Source organism: Chrysemys picta, chromosome 7 (genome assembly GCF_011386835.1).
Source record: "Chrysemys picta bellii isolate R12L10 chromosome 7, ASM1138683v2, whole genome shotgun sequence".
Classification (NCBI taxonomy): Eukaryota; Metazoa; Chordata; order Testudines; family Emydidae; genus Chrysemys; species Chrysemys picta.
In genome coordinates, this window is record NC_088797.1 from 3,645,139 (window position 1) to 3,661,152 (window position 16,014).

General features: G+C 45.7%; 1 long non-coding RNA gene across 1 annotated transcript; it reads left to right on the plus strand.

Moving 5' to 3' along the window:
- Positions 1–5,399: 5,399 nt before the first annotated feature.
- On the plus strand, positions 5,400–15,719 carry LOC135972520 (uncharacterized). Its single transcript, XR_010588987.1, has 3 exons — positions 5,400–5,439; positions 10,047–10,125; positions 12,902–15,719. It is a non-coding gene; the product is annotated as an uncharacterized LOC135972520 (long non-coding RNA).
- The last annotated feature ends 295 nt before the right edge of the window (positions 15,720–16,014 follow it).

Sequence of the window (16,014 nt, forward strand, 5' to 3'; positions counted from 1 at the left end):
TCTATGATTCTATGATAAGACAACACTGAAAATCAAAAGACCTTTTTTTGGTTGTGTGCCACTAGATTACAAACATGACTCTTATACTGGGAAGGATTTCCTAGCTGTGAATCAGAGAAGTTATAGTTTGAACAGTGGGACGTCAACAGCTAGTTTTTGGCTTAAATAAAAAATCAAAAGTAACAACTCAGTAGAGCATAAGAAAAGCATGTTCGCTTTGTCATGAACAGGGTAACCGTAGGATAATCTACTGTAAATATTGAAGGAAGATGGGGAGAGGAAGAGATGCTCATTTTAACAGTACAAGCTTTGTAATGCAGTAGAACTTTGACTTTTGAGAAACAATCTAGCCTTGTTGCTGTCCAGAAGTGTGACTTTCACAAAAGGAAACTTTAGAATTAACTTTCTAATGTGGTTATTATGGGAGAGGAAATGCCTTAAGTGGGGAGAAAGCTAGAAAAATACTGGAAATGTTAAGAAAGCGGTTAAATGGCATTGTGAACGCCACTGAGGGCAGAGAAATAAAAACACAAATGGCGTTATATTAGAACTATGGAAAGGAAATAAGAAAATTACCATTAACCTGGACAAAGGCAAACTTATGTGCCTGGGGGAAAATACGCCAAAAATACAGATACTTAATAGGAGGGATGTACCTGAAAAGCAGAAATGCCGAAAGATGCACATGCAATAATGGTCAGTAAATTAGATGCATTCCTCCAGTGGCATATTTTAGCAAAAATATATATAACTTGCATTAGCTTTTTATTTTATTTTAAGTCTGCTTCATATATATAAAATCTCAAGGAGCAGTAAGATCTATAAATAAACTGGAGGCATAGCAATTGAGGGAAGAGTACCCAAAATGCTCAAGGGACTGGAGAGATTGGTTTAGTAGGAAGGATTGAAAGAACTAAATGGCCCGTATTCCTCCCTGATTTAACTCCATTGTGTACCGTTTGCTCAAACACCTAAGGGGAGAACTTGGTTCAGTGGCAGTTAAGGAGAGGGAAGGTTTAGGCATATAAAGTATAACAAAGCAATGGATGAGATTAAGAATTAAAATTTTAGGATGAATGGGCCAAATTCCACTCTCAGATAAATAAAGGCAACTCTCACTGTAGCTTGCATGTATTTGAGGGCAGAATGTGCCCCCAAATCAGGAAAAACTTCCTAACAGTGACATCGCTTAGGCTGTGTTAGTCTCCCAAGTGACGCTGGTGAGCTCCTGTTGCTTCAGACATTTAAAACAAGACTTGATAAAGTGCAAGAAGATATAATGAAGGCAGCATTCCCACACTGACGGGATCCTGAGACATGACTAGCGGGTCTAAAAGCCCTTTCCCATTAGAGGTCACGGGGGTTGCCAGGACCAGGATCTGTTAAAGTATGTCTTAACTTCTTCCCTTGTGAAAGGTGCTGTGATGGGCTGTGCAGGTCCAGGAAAGGTTAATGAGGACCTGAGAGGCCCTGCTGTTATCTGGCTGCACCTGGAGAGTGGGCTCATTAGAAATGAAGCTGAGCTGGGAAGTGATTTTCAAGGCAGGAGGCTGAGAGCAGAAAGGGGCTGCAGGTAAGAGTGCGGCACTCTTCAGTCACTGTTTGAGACTATCAAGATTGAGAAGAGAGAGCCCAGGGAGAATATTGGCCTTGGGCTCATCTCCTGAGCCAGGAAGTCTGTCACGACTCCAGGAAAGAGCCCAAGCAGCCACTGGGAGTGGAGCCGGCTCTGGTGGTGAGCCCTGATAAAAGGGCAGGATTTGGACCCACAGGGAGTAGGGTTGCCAACCCTCCCAGATTGGCTAGGGTAGGCTCTAGCTCAAGTGATAAACTGTTTATACAGGGGAACTGGCCCCTTAAGACCGGACGAGGCAGGCTGTGCTCCAGGTTTCCGGGGAAGGCAAATGAAGGCCAAAGCAGATGCTGGGTGAGAGGAAGATGGTCCTGGGGAATTGTTAGTGCCTGGGAAAGGAAAGGAAAGGAGTAGGAAAACCTAGGCCATTGCTCTTTAAGGAGCCATGTAGAGAGGGTGGGGCAAACTCCCATCTCTCCCAGCCAGCCCAGCCAGGTGTTTGGGGGTTATTAGACTGCCTGGAAAGGATGAAGGGAGTGGTGAGATGATGGGGAGGATAGCTCAAAAAGGAGGCTCCAAGCCAGATCAAAGAAGAACTCAGCCATCATACAGCCCCCAGAGGGAGGGCTGTGAAAAACCCTGAACTTAAAGGGAGAAGAGCCCACAGGCCAAGGAGGCCAGGACCTGAGAGAGACAGTCCCTAAGAAGGTTGTGGAAAACCCCTGAACTTAAGGAGAGAGCTTGTAAGATGGGCAGGCCAGATTTGAACGCCACACACAGCCCTAAAAGAAAGACTTGTGGAATCCTGAACCTAAGTTGGGGGTTAGGGAAAGACTAAAAGGTCTCTTTTTGGAGCCAAATGTATTTAACAAATGAGACCCCAGGAGAGGGGGAATATTGTTTTAAAGACTCTGAGTGTGAGTGAATTATTCCTGGGACACTGAGGAAAACTGAGGGTGGAATGTCCTCAGGACCACCGCCCAGCACAAGGGGGGTGACGTGTAGACTGTGTCCTACTTACGCTGCTGATTTGTTTTACCTTTTTTGTTTTTAATCCAAGGGGTTTTGCATTTATGCCCCACTAGGAACAGATTCCTCGTGCTGGCACAACCCTGTTGTGGTGAGCAGGCTTTTGTTCCTGGATTTAGATGTCTTCCGAATCTACCCAGCAGTAGAACAGCGCTGCGAGACTGCCTGGGGGCCAGCTGCTTTGTTAATGGTGCTGAATTATGTGATCTCAACCACAAGAGGCCAGGAAGTTCTGCTTCCAGTGACAGGTAATCACTTCTCTTTTTCCCCCCTAGAAGCCAGCAGAATGGCTTTGTTACAGGCCTCTTAGGAAGCGTTCTAGCTATTAAACAGGATCTATCTCTAGAAACACAGAATGGCTCAGAGGACTGAGAATGCATTTAAATTCTAGGTCACCATTTCAGACTCAGCCTAATGAGATGTTGGATTTTACTGGGAGTAGCTGGCTGCTTAGTTGTCTACATGGAATAGGTATGATGGTCTGTCCATTTCCAAGTGGACAATCCCCTGCATCACAACATCCATCACTACAATTAGTACATGCTGCCTGCCTTGTTGGCAGCCCCTTAGGGCTTGGCTACACTTGCAAGTTAGAGCGCATTAAATCAGCCCCAGGCGCCATAACTCCTGAGGTGTCCTCACTGGCAAGGCACTTAGAGCACCTGGACTCTGCGCCCCTGGTAACCCACCTCCACGAGAAGCATAGAGCTTGCTGTGCCCGGGCTGGAGCGCCGGGGTGTCAGTGTGGATGACGTGTTGCATTACTGCGCTGTGATTGGCCTCCGGAAATGTCCCATAATCCCTTGAAGTCAAGTGGCCACTCTGGTCATTGTTTTGAACTCAGCTGCAGGCATGCGGATATCTCCTTTCAAAGCTCCGTTTCTGACAGCCGGCCTGCTTATCTGCTCCGGGACACAAAGCAAACCATTACTGTGGAATGCTCCTGCTGCAGAGGCAGGCGTTTGTGTGTGTGTGAAAGAGAGAGAGGCAGGGGGAGGGGACTTATGTGGGTTTCCCCCTTCCCCCTGCCGCTGTCTGAACTTACAAGACAGCATGCTGGCACACTGCCGTCCAAAACACACTGTCTCTCCCCCCACATACACACACACTCCCTGTCACACTCCCCACTCTCTCATTTGAAAAGCAGCTGGCAATCTGGTAGGCTACCCATGGAACAATGGGAATGGGAAACCTGCATCATGTGACGCTGTGCCTGCCCCATTAGGCATTGCAAACCCTTCCCAAAGCACGCTGCAGCCACTTGCACACTGGGATAGCTACCACAATGCACTGCTCTCTGTGGGGTTGCATGAGCTGCTAATGTGGACATGCTCCACAGTCACATGGAGCAAGTGTGAACACACAGCAGCACTTTTTCTGTGGCTGTCTCCGAGGGCTGGTTTAACTCCCGGCGCTCTACATCTGAAAGTATAGCCATAGCCTTAGAGAGACCAGGAGATGGATATGCATGGACAATGAGCGGCTTGCTAATGCAGGGAGATGGTCTTTTCACATCAGTGTTGCCCCTGCACTGCCACAGCCTGTGCTGTCCCTGCTCTGTGGATAAACTGGAGGCTTTCAGCATCCAAGACTGTCAGCTCAGCACCTTTCACAAGCCCTGAGTTAACACACAAAAATGTAGTTCTAGTTGCATAAAGCCACCTTGCAAGAAGCAAACAAAGGGTCTCAGAAAAGTTTCTCGGAAAAAAAGGTTGATCTTCTAGGCCAAGAAAATAGTATGGGCATAACATTTTTCCTAGTGAGGATACTTTCCACAGTGATATAACTCACTAACTGATTTTCCGCTCCCAAATAATTCAAATGTATTTGTGAGGGGGTGGACTAGGCCCAGAGGGCCATTGCTGGAGGTTTCAGAGTCCTGCCATGTTTGTCTCAGGTCAGGAGCAGTGGAGAGGTCCTCCAAGCTGGCTAGAGTGGCAATCAGGGCCCAGCACCAGGTGCTACAGCAGCAGAGACCGAGCAGTTCCTTGCTAGAACTGGAGGCGTGTGGCTGGCAAAGGGAACGACAACACAATGGACAGCACAGTGCTAGTAGAGACCAGGGGAGCAAGGAAGAGCTCCTGGCTGGCTACATGGGCCCAGGTCCCCTCCATAGGCCATTGGGAAAGGGCCTACAATTGGACATCAGTAAACTCCCAGAAGGAGACTGAACTGTCAGGAGGCCCAGCAGAAGACTGGGGCCAAAACAGACAAAGAGGGCAAAACCATTGCCTCCAGAGGGACTGGTTTAAAGACTGCAGACACACCCACCCAGAGAGGGCGCTCGCCAGAGGTGGGTGCTGACCCTGTTACAGTATTGGTGCAACAGTCTCAAATCCTTATTCAGGAAAAATATCTTTTGACCGTGATATCAAGCCTGAATGCTTGAAATTTTACCAGTTCTGCCAAATCGACACGCTTGCGTCTTCCTCTTTGCCTTTTAGGCTACTGTGATGGGGTATGCACAGGAGCGCCGCCAGCTTTTCTGCCGCCCTAGATGGCGGAAGGTACCGCCCCGAAATGCCGCCCCCCACAGAGGCAGCGGAAGGTCCTGCCACCGAAATACCGCCGCGGTCGCCGCCCCCCAAATTGTAGTGTCCTAGGCGACCGCCTAGGTCGCCTAATAGGTTGCACTGGCCCTGGGTATGCAAACCCCCCACACTGGGCAACAAGGGATTAAGGAACTGGTATGGCCTCAGCTGGGCCTGCCCCCCCCCCACACACACACACCTGTAGGAAATGCATTGATTGGAGGAGCAGTTAAAAGGCAGGGGAGCAGCTCACTTGGGGGTAGACCAGAGAAGAGAGTGGACCTGCATTCTGCTGCTCTAGCAGAGGTAAGCTGAAGGCGAGGCGGAATCCCACCCCACAACAACTGCCCAAAAGTCCCTCCCTGAGGGAAGGGAAGGCCTGCTACAGAGCAGGCTGAGGGGGAAGCGTACCCCTCTCCCTTTCATATGGACTCTGGGTTTTGTTAATTTCCCTCTGTTTGGTTTGGACTACCTCAGCCAGGGAAAGCCCTGGGACTGATATGGCCCAGGAGGAGGCAGTTGCTGCCTGAGAGAGAAAGAGAGCTACCATGCTATGTGCTTCGCACAGCCACCCGAAGGTGCCTTGTGGTGAGTGGACACCCTTCACGCTGCTGTAACCCAGACAGCGATTTTGGGATTGTCGGAGGGAGGGGAAGGGAAGGAAGTGGCCCACGGAGGGAAGCTTTAAGCAGTCCCTGGCTGTTTGATCACTGATGGCCCTTAAAGGCCCTGGGTGGGAGCCCAGTGGAGTGTGAGGGATCCCCTACCAACAACTCCCCTGCAGGGGCCAGGCTTACCCCCTGATTACTAGATGATGCTACCCTACCAACCAACCCCTGAATGAGAACTGTTAGAGCTACTATCTTTATCTCATCTGCCTGACTTCTTAAGATGTTTCCATTGATTTCCCCCCCCCCCCATACACAAATCAAACACACATAATCAGCACCATACACATCTGTCATGAAACATTGCCAGTATCCTAACATCAGGTGATTCCGTTTTTGAATTGGCCTAAAATTAGGCCTAAGCCACAATATAAGCTTCATTGATTTAAGCACAGCACGATATCTATTCAATAATGTGTTTTAGAAAAGTTTTTTTTTCCATTTGTAAAGACTTTCTGCAAATTAAGGCTCATCTATTGTGTGCTATAAACATGGTGGGTCAAACCTTGTGGCAGTGTGCAATGCATCCTCATCCTTCTGAGGGAAGTAGTATAATAGGCTGAGTTGTGTAAGCAAAAATACACGTCACAAGAGTTACAGATAAAGGGCAGTATCTGTATGAATCTGAGCCTGGCGGTAGCTAATATATGTTGTTGCCCCTGGGCTCTGAGGATTGTTTCTGTTAGGAGGGAAAATGGATAATAGAATCAGGAATTTCTCTGATGTCATCCTGTTTTGCACAAAGTCCAATTTCCCTGAACACCGCAGGAGACAGTTTCTTTGCTCACAGCTCCAAGCCTCTTTCTAGCCAGTACTTAGCCTAAAATTATCTTCGTTTTTTCTAGCTATAACTGCTCCTCTGGCTGTCTGGTGCTTCCTTGCTACTTTTCTCTCCTTCTCTGGTCTTTCTGTTTCTCTTTCAAACACGCACTAATGTTCACAAAACAATATCCAGAAAAACCCTCTCCCCACATGCCTTCCCTGTGCCTTTGTTTTGGGCAGTGACACGTGCCTGTGCTTTGGGTGAAGGCTGCTATTGTTTCTGCTGTCTGGTTCCATAGAGGAGCTTAATGGCTTCTTACAAGGATCTTAAATGAAAGGTGGTGGTGGTTACGCCCACCTCATAACATAGCTCACTATATATAAATAATATAGTGGATCACTCTGCTGGTGTATAACACAGCTTTTCCGTTAGAGGCAATCTCTGCCCCGAGAGCCACACCCAGTTCTCACTGCGTTCAATGCATGGGCACCCCAGCGCAGAATCTGTCCCTTCATGTACATTAAAATCCTGGATGCACAGCATGTCGGTGATGGCATCAAAGAGGACTAACATTTGGCAAATGCACCTGATTTAATGTTACATGAGTTGTCTCCTTAACTTCAGTGTGGCTAGTAATGTGAGTAAAGGTAAACGTATGCAGGATCACATCCTAAATTGGTACAAACACCTTATCATTTTTCAGATGAGTTGAGAATTACATGGAAAAAATGTACTTTAAAAGTTTGTTTTACTGTTGGGAACTAATAGCTGATGGGCATTTAATTTTGAGCTGTTGCAGGAATGAATCCTCCTTATTTCCATTGATAATTCACAAACATACTTTATTCCCACCCTGGGAGCTGTATTATTTTGCTTAATTATATCAAGATTTGAGGGCAATAGGATTTTGTATTAGACTATTTACATAGACAGTCAAGTGCCTTAACTAAGCCATGCGAGTTCCTAGAATCCCTGTAAAGAGAGGAAACCAACTAACTCCCTGAAAAGAATCACTTTTAACATTCTGAGAGGTTGACAAATAAAAAAAAGATGGGGTTGGCCAAATATTTGGGCTACATAGGGAATACTAATAAAACAGGAACAGTTATCTTGACAGGCATGTTAATTTAGGGACAGAATCTGCTGATGATGATGTTCACCCTTGTTTTACTCTGTCTATGGCTGCAATCCTGCAAACACTTAAGCATGTGTTTAAATTTCTACTATCATGGGTAGACTACTCGTGATAGTAAAGTTAAGTTCATGCATAAGTGTTTGCAGGATCAGGGCCTAAGAGAATGGATTCTGTTCATAAAACATCATTTAAATGTTTATGCTCTAAATGATAATGATTTTCACCCATCCCTCTGACATCTTTTGCTCAGCAAGCACTATTTCTGTAACTCCCAGCAATTTCACCATGGCTCTACAGTTTGCTGTTGGCACTTGAGGAGATAAGGCTAATGTTTGCAAATGCTTTATGTATGCAATTAGCAGGTCTGCTGCTTGAATGGGACCTTGTAGATATGCAATTTTTTTAATTATTATTAAATGCGGGTTCAAGAAAGCTCATTATAGGTCTCTTCGTGCAGTGACTACAGCCCTAGGACCTGTTTCCTTTAACCATAAAACAGGACTTAGCTAGAGTCACAATGGGAAAGCACAGCCAGTTTTCTGAGTATAACCTTTGGGGCATACAGCTAGACACAGTCCATCAGCTCAGAGAGAATTTGGCTCCTTTCTTCTCCCACCTCCCCAAAAGAAAAGAGCAGGGGCAGCCTGTGTCTTGAACAAAAATCAGTCATCCCACTTCCCTACAGGTGATAAAATCTATTACTAGACCTTAACGGGAACTTACCCACGAAAGCTTATGCTCTAATAAATTTGTTAGTCTCTAAGGTGCCACAAGTACTCCTGTTCTTCTTTTTCCCAGGGATATAATGATCCCAGATGCTGAGCACCTTGCAAGATCGGGACCTATGCACAAGATTGGGACCTAATGCAGAATCTTGTGCTCTCTTGTTCACTGAAAACTCCCACTTCCAGCTGATCTCTGGGGGAGTTTTGAGTGTGAAGGATTGGGCTGTAAGCTAAAGCCCCCTAAAGAGGCAACTTATGAAGATTTTGCTGGCATAGAAACAGGTTTTTTTTGTTTGTTTTTACTGAATATCACAGGGCACTTCACAATCACAGGTTGATGAATAAAATGCGGGGTAACTTCCTAAATAATAACGGCCCTTCCAAAATATCCCAGTGATTCAGAGCTCCTCGGTTTTCAGTGGTGGCTAATAAACCACCCCCCAATAAAACAGAATTTTCCTTTTTCCATCACTATGTTCCTGTTGTCTGTCTACTCTCCTTTCCTTCTCATATAAAAAGATCCATTCACTACACTGGCTGGTAGAAGAATGGACAAACCTTTTATTTTCCCAGTGAGACTCAATGACTGACAGTGGCTTATTTCCAATTTAAACCATTGTCGGCTTATTGAAAGAAAAAAACCTGGATTAGCTGCTTTAAAAATAAAAAAATACTGCGAGAAGCATAATCATCTCCCTATCCGGCTGTCTACAAGGCCACTAGTTTAGCTGCTAGAGAGAGCTGTTAGATTAGAGATGGATGTTTACATTCCAAAATAGACTGGTTTACTCTTTCTAACATGTTTCGCAAATTTCAGTTCTTGCCCCGGTTACTGTCTGATAAGGAGTCCACAAACTCATTTCAAGCCACCCAAAATTTCCATAGAGGGTCTCACAAGCCTATAATAAACTAAAATATATTAAATAATAACATTTAGCACTCTCTCTACATGTCCAGAGGGCTGTACAAAGATTGATCCTGCAGCCCTTGTACTCTGGTGAGTACTCTGGTGACTTCAGTGGGATAACTCACATAAGTAAAGGCTGCAGGATTTGGCATGTTAACAAATTATTTCTCAGAACAGCTCTGTGATATGCAATATCTTGGGGACATCCCTCCCAGACTCTTGCACAAATTCTTTGAAACTACTGCAGAGGAGAATGGCTCCAGAGAATTCATTCCAGATTTTACACTGAAGCCACTGGTTGCTGAGACAGAACTTTGGGAGTCTGGCGAATGCTGTGTGACTGCTCTCATGCAGTCCAAAGTCCCAGGATAACAGCTATGTTATGTACCTCACTCTAGTGACAGTGCCTACATTGGAGTGGCAGTGTTGCCTACTAGCTAGCGCACTGACCTTGGACTCAGGAGACATGGGTTCTATTCCTGGCTCTCTCATGGGCCTACTGGGTGACCTTAGGCAAGTCACTTCAACTATGTGTCTCACTTTCCCCATGTATATAATGAGGCTGATGATATTGACCTTCTTTGTATAGTGTTTTGAGATCTACTGAGGAATAGCCCTCTATAAGAAATAGTGTTAATGTTACTCACCTAAGTAACTCTCCCGTTAACAGGGACACAATAGCAGGTATTTATGTATTCTTATTCCCATTTTACAGATGCTGAGGCAGAGTGGTGGTGAATTGACTTGCCCAAGGTTGCCTGATGGCTGCAGCACTGCATCTTTCTAATACCAAGGTGAAATTGCTTTCCCTGATAACAAAGACCCATCTCCTGGTCTGCAATCTATAATGCATTAGTTGTCTTTCTGATCCTCACCTCCCAACTAAAGATATCACAAAATCCTGCAGATTTTCAAGCCATTAGGGGACAGGTAGATATGGGCTGCTAGACGTGACCAGCTGAGGCCTTGATTCAGCACATGCTCGACTTCAGTAATGTCAATGGTCCTATTGAAATCAATGGTACCGAAGCACCTGTCTATGTGTTTTGCTGTTTCAAGCTGTATAGTGATCTGTGTGAGATTGATCTAGGAGACAAGTACCCACCTCAGAAAAGCCACCATCATGATAGACCATTTGTAGACTCAACTATCCACCACCCTTGAGAGATTAACACTTCTCCTGGTCAAAAGTTGCACAGTGGCAGGACAATGTAGGAAAACATTGCCCTGGTAGTCTGCGCTGTACGGGCTTTGCGGGTAACGTCTTTCTCTATCACCGCCAGTCCTGCACCTTTCACCAGTCCCAAATGCATTTTAAATGCTATATACAAATCAAACACCACTGCAAATGAATTACATGGTATTAGAAAACAGGCTGAAACTCTGGACAGCCCTCTGGTATAGCAAATAATGCGTATGAGACTCTCTGAAGCATTTAAAAAGTTTCTGTTTCTATATCTCTGCTAAACAACTGTAAATTTACACCGAGCCTCAGAGACCTAATCAAAAAACTCTTGTCAAAATACCACCTAGGCTATAGTTTAAAACAGTCCTGAAAAATACTGTTCTGGCTTTTCCTCTCATGATCCTGGACTGGCATTGCTTTAATGAGGTGTAGTAGAGAGATGCTTCTTCCTATGCCCTAAGTCAATTAGAGTGGATAAAACTTAAGGCCATGATACTGCATTGAGCCGTGTGGACAGACAGGGCCTAAACCACTTACTCAGTTTGGCATCTTATCCAGCATAGGCCGCCCGGGACCCAAGCCATCAATACCTTTGAGCAACAAGGTTCCTGATTATTCACTAGGATGCTCACGCAGCAGTGAAGGGCTTAAGTTAAACTTTTATCCCATTTTCCCCACACAGGTGATTGTCTGTGTGAAAACCAGACATGTCAACCAAAATTCAATGAGTAAGGCCCTGATCCTGCACTGGAACCGTGGGAGTGGACTCCTGCCCTCACCTGCTACAAGGGTGCAGGGTGCTGCTCAAACAGAGTGAACACCCGGGGTCTGTGCAAACAGCTCCCAGTGCAGACTGGGGCTTTTGTTATGAAGGATGGACTTTTGAAAAGTGCCAAGTGATTTAGGAGCTTCAGTCCCATAGAAAAACAATGGGACTTGTTGTCCTACATTGTTTAAACCCAGATTCTGAAAGATTTTTCAGGTACCCTTAGCCACTTTTGAATCCCACCCTAAATGATCACATTTAACAAGACACAATTGGGTCCTCTAAATAGTCCACCCTGCAAATTCAGACCTCTTGTGATTGACCATCTGAATTTGAGGAGGGGGCCCAGTTAGCCCTGACATATGCAGCTCTGAAACAATTACAAGAAAACTCCACCTATTGCAGAATCATCTGAAAAAAAACCCAACTCTTCAAATGTGAAAAGTCAAATTCCCTGCCATCTGAGATAAGTTAGCGATTGATTATGCCATGACCGCAGGGGAGGAGGAGTACATTTAAAACTAAAATTGGGGAAATGGCAGAGAGGAAGGATTATTGAATCTGTGTTAAACTCCTTTCTAGTTAATTCACCAGTCCCAATTCATTTGAACATCCTTAAAACCTGATTCTGAAGTAATATCAAATATGTATAGAATACAATTCCAAATGAAAGTGAAAGGCAATGCAGGCTATTTTATACTAAAGAAACAACATAGTGATGTGAGGACTAGATGCTCTCTCTGAATTATGCCTTGTGAACACATACATATTTACAAGCCAGATGTCTTATTTTATGCCCCTTAGGAAACTGGCTTGTTCTGAGGTGTATCATATCCTAGGGACTCGTCATTATGTTAGGGTATAAGCAAAGTCATCCGCAGGTGTTGTGCTGGAAAAGAGAGCGTGTTTCTGACCCCAGGGTGCATGACTAGGTGATGGGTTCCAGGAGGAGCAAATATCTCTGTGCCTGATCGGCCGCCTTTCAATCCACATCCATCCTCACCCTGTTCTCCTGCTGTATCGCACCTCTCCCTGGGGCATGCTGGGAAGTTAGTCCAGCATTAGCAAAGAACTAGGATGGAGGCGGTGGCGAGAGAGCGGGGATTTTAATAAAGGGGGGGGACACACTGGAGTGCTGTAGAGACTGACTGCTCTTTAGTGTTTCTGACCCGTCAGGGTTACAAACGGTTAATAATAATCAGCTGGCAGGGCTCAGCGTGCACTGCCTGCTCTTACAAGGCGACAGCCGAGAGGTGGGCAGAGATCACTGGCCTGCTAGACAGGTGATGTTCTGGATCTCAGCCTAGGCACCTGCCAGGGGGTGGGGGCAGCTTTCCAGCAGGGGGAAAGGAGCGAAGGAGGGGAAAGGGGGGTTGGGAGAGAATGTTGCTTTTCTTTCTAGCCTCTCGCAGCTGAGTGCTTATGCATATTTGTGCTGCGAGGGTTAAAAGTCATGGGAGAGGCAGAGTGCAGCTTGCCACCAAAGAGAATCTAGGCGCACCAGAGACTGAGCCCTGCCCAGCACACATGCTTGCTTAGCCTGCTCGGCAATATGTCTGCAATATGCTGAATTTAACTAAACAGAAAAATAGGATTTTTTTGATTTTTTTTTTTTTAGGCTCCATCTCCGGAGGCCTGTGGGATTGTACTTACAGGAGCAAGAAGGCCAGCATCTAAAAATAAACAGCAGCATCTTGAATTTTTAAAGTGAAAATGTCTGGCTTCATAACGGAATACAGCACTTCCTGTCTTTGGGAACCTCTTTGGAGGAATGGGTTGCTGCTGTTCCAGCCCGAGAGAGAATTCCTTAGGAAGGTTGCTGGAGGCTATTAGTTCAAAAACACACGCGGAAGACCGCAGCAGTGATCCCGGGCGCTAAATGGGACAAACTCTCACTGTAGACCTATGAATCCTAAGCAGTAGGTTATTGCCAGATACCAGGGTGATGGTCACCATAGAAGAACCTAAGAAGAAAGATGCATACTGGGGAGACACAACCCATATAGACAGGCACAAATATAAAGCTTCTGGAAGACTGGATGGGCTGCCTGTAGATAGGCAGTACAAGTTATTTGCAAAAGGGCAGAGGGCTATGGATTATAAACTAAGTGTTGGATAACCAGGACTCTGCAAGGAACATAGTGGTAATTTGTTCGCTAGAGGATGCCAAGACCAAAGCGATTTTCACTTGCTTTGATAAATGGATTCCTGAAATTTAGCAACTCAACAATGGCACTCCTCAGTGTGCAAATGAAAGGGAGAGACATGATTTCTCAGTCAATAAAGCCGCAGCATAACTGATTGTACAGAAATATGGTGCATGCAGATAGTCCTAGCCATACAAAACTAACCCCAAATCTGCTGCATCTTTCAGCTTTGGCCCTGCAAATCTCCCTACCTGGAGTACCACCGTATCAACCATTTCTAGCAATCATGAATGAGTTAGGTCCAATTGGGAGCCATTCATCTTTGGACCAACCAGTTGAAAACCCCCCCCACTACCCCCACCCCTCATCACTTGCGTATGGCAGGGATGCAGGTGCACTTGCCACTTTATGGCAAACTGGGATGTGTACTTTGGCTGGGCTTGTCTGCAAAGAGAAGCGCACTGCAGCCTGGAAATTGAGCAAGAGCTCTGCCACCAGCTATGCTAGGTGCTGGGGAGGTGCCAATGGTGGGTGGGAAAGGGGCTACTCGGTAGCACATCTCCCAAACTGTCTCTGCCCTGCCTACTCCCCCACCCTTTAATGGAGGATCCTTTAGGGCAACTATGGGCTCTGACCTCAGCGCTGGGGCTTGGGCAGTGCATGGCTGGGACCTCAAATGTTTGTCTGTTTGTTTGTTTTTACTTACAAGAACATGCACATTTCTGCTGTGAGGCCAAAACTAAGGGCAGGAAAGCCACGTCTATTCCCCATCAGCACCCAGGGGTTCCCAGCCCACCAGGAGCTGGTGGGGGAGGTGGAGAAAGTAATGGCATCTTGGCCTTGCCAGCAGGGAGGGGAGGGAGACAGGGACATAAGAGGGAATGGATGCATGTGGGGGGAGTAGGGATTCCTCCAGATTCCCTGTTCCTCCAGCCATTCTTCCTTGTAGCTCCTATGGGACTCACAGGTCATTCTCCGGCTTCCTTTTAGGTCAGTCTTCCCACAGTGGCTTAGGCCCTGTGCTCAGACACCAGCTCCTCCCTCCCACTGAAGGGTGTCCCAGGAAAGGCTGTTACAATGTTTGAGACCTTGGGGTCCTAGTATGTTGTTAGTAGCTGATATAGAAGGATATTGCCTCTAACACACGGGAAGGTGGGGCCTGAGCTCATTTGCTTTAATTACCTGTGTGGCCAGATGGTAAAGAGACAGAGAGTCACTGCTCCAGGGCATACTGCGTAGCTGTGACGGGTGGACTTTTCTCCCTGCTAGGGAGGAGACCCTATTACTGGAATCTACATGTAACCCCCACAGGGTGTGGTGCTCTGTCCCCCTTCAGTGTCACCGAGACCCCTTGGAGAGTAATGAGTCTGTAGAGCCTTAGCTTAGAGGCTGCTGGCTGTTAGCTCATGCAGTAGCGTCTAGTGCATTTAGCTGCAAGAGGTCTCAGGTTCAATCCCGCCCGCCAATGATCGGGGTCTGTTGGTGTTATGTACACAGACACCCCAACAGTATTGCTAGGCCCCAAAAAAATCCTGTGTCAGACACTTCGGAGGCAATATTATGTTCTGATTTTCCTCGACTTGCCTTCTGGCATTTGACCCTACAGGGCTCACATTTTTCAAGCTTCTCTCCACCACTATGTGGCCTGGGAACTACTATTGTTTTGTTTCGTTTTTTTAAATGAAAGCCAAGATTCTCCTGTAATTTCAGGACTCCCCGAGCTGGGTCTTAAGGAAAACACCAGACATGACAAGAGCTGAGATAAAATCGTGAGCGTAAGCCACAGTGCTACAAGATATCAAAAGCTGTGAGCAGAAGAATGAACAAAGAGCAGAATGAGAGAGAACAGTAGACGTTAAGGCAAATTTTGCCTTTCCTTATTCGTTTATTCGAGTTGCCCATTTAGACTCCTCACTTTGTTCTAATTAATTAACAAACTACTGATCGTCATTCATTTCTCAAAACATATTTATTTTGCTTCACTACATTTATTTGCACAGTACTACTGTTGTGTACATAGATTATTCTTTAATGAAGTTCAAAACACCCTCTCACAGCATGCATTACTCTTCCAAACACAAAAAATACAATGTGCTGTATGTGAGCTCCTGACTTAAACTAATCTAATTCAGTTTCACTCTGCTTGATTACTCTTTATGTGCTTTTTGGCATATTATTTTTACTCATTATTTTGACTATTTTTAATTACTTGTTTTCATAACATATTTACAGTAATATTCACAACTCTGTTTAACAGAGTTTGGATTACCTAATTAAAATGTATTGGTTTATTTTTGCAATAACATTTTTTTTAAATGTAATTTTTATTACCTGCATATCTTAAAGCAAAGATGGGCCCAGCACAGTACCTCCAAATCAGAACTCCTTCAAATTTTGGGATGCTGGGGTAGAGATAAGGGTGGAGGGTTGTATTTGAATACCTGGATCTGAGCCCACACCTCCAACTTGGGGTCTGTATTGGATCAATAACTGGAATGAGGTCTATTTTCTAGTTCAGAGGTGGCTAGAATCTTGCAAGTCACGGCAGGATATCACAGTCCGAGATGGTGGAAATTTCCTGAGA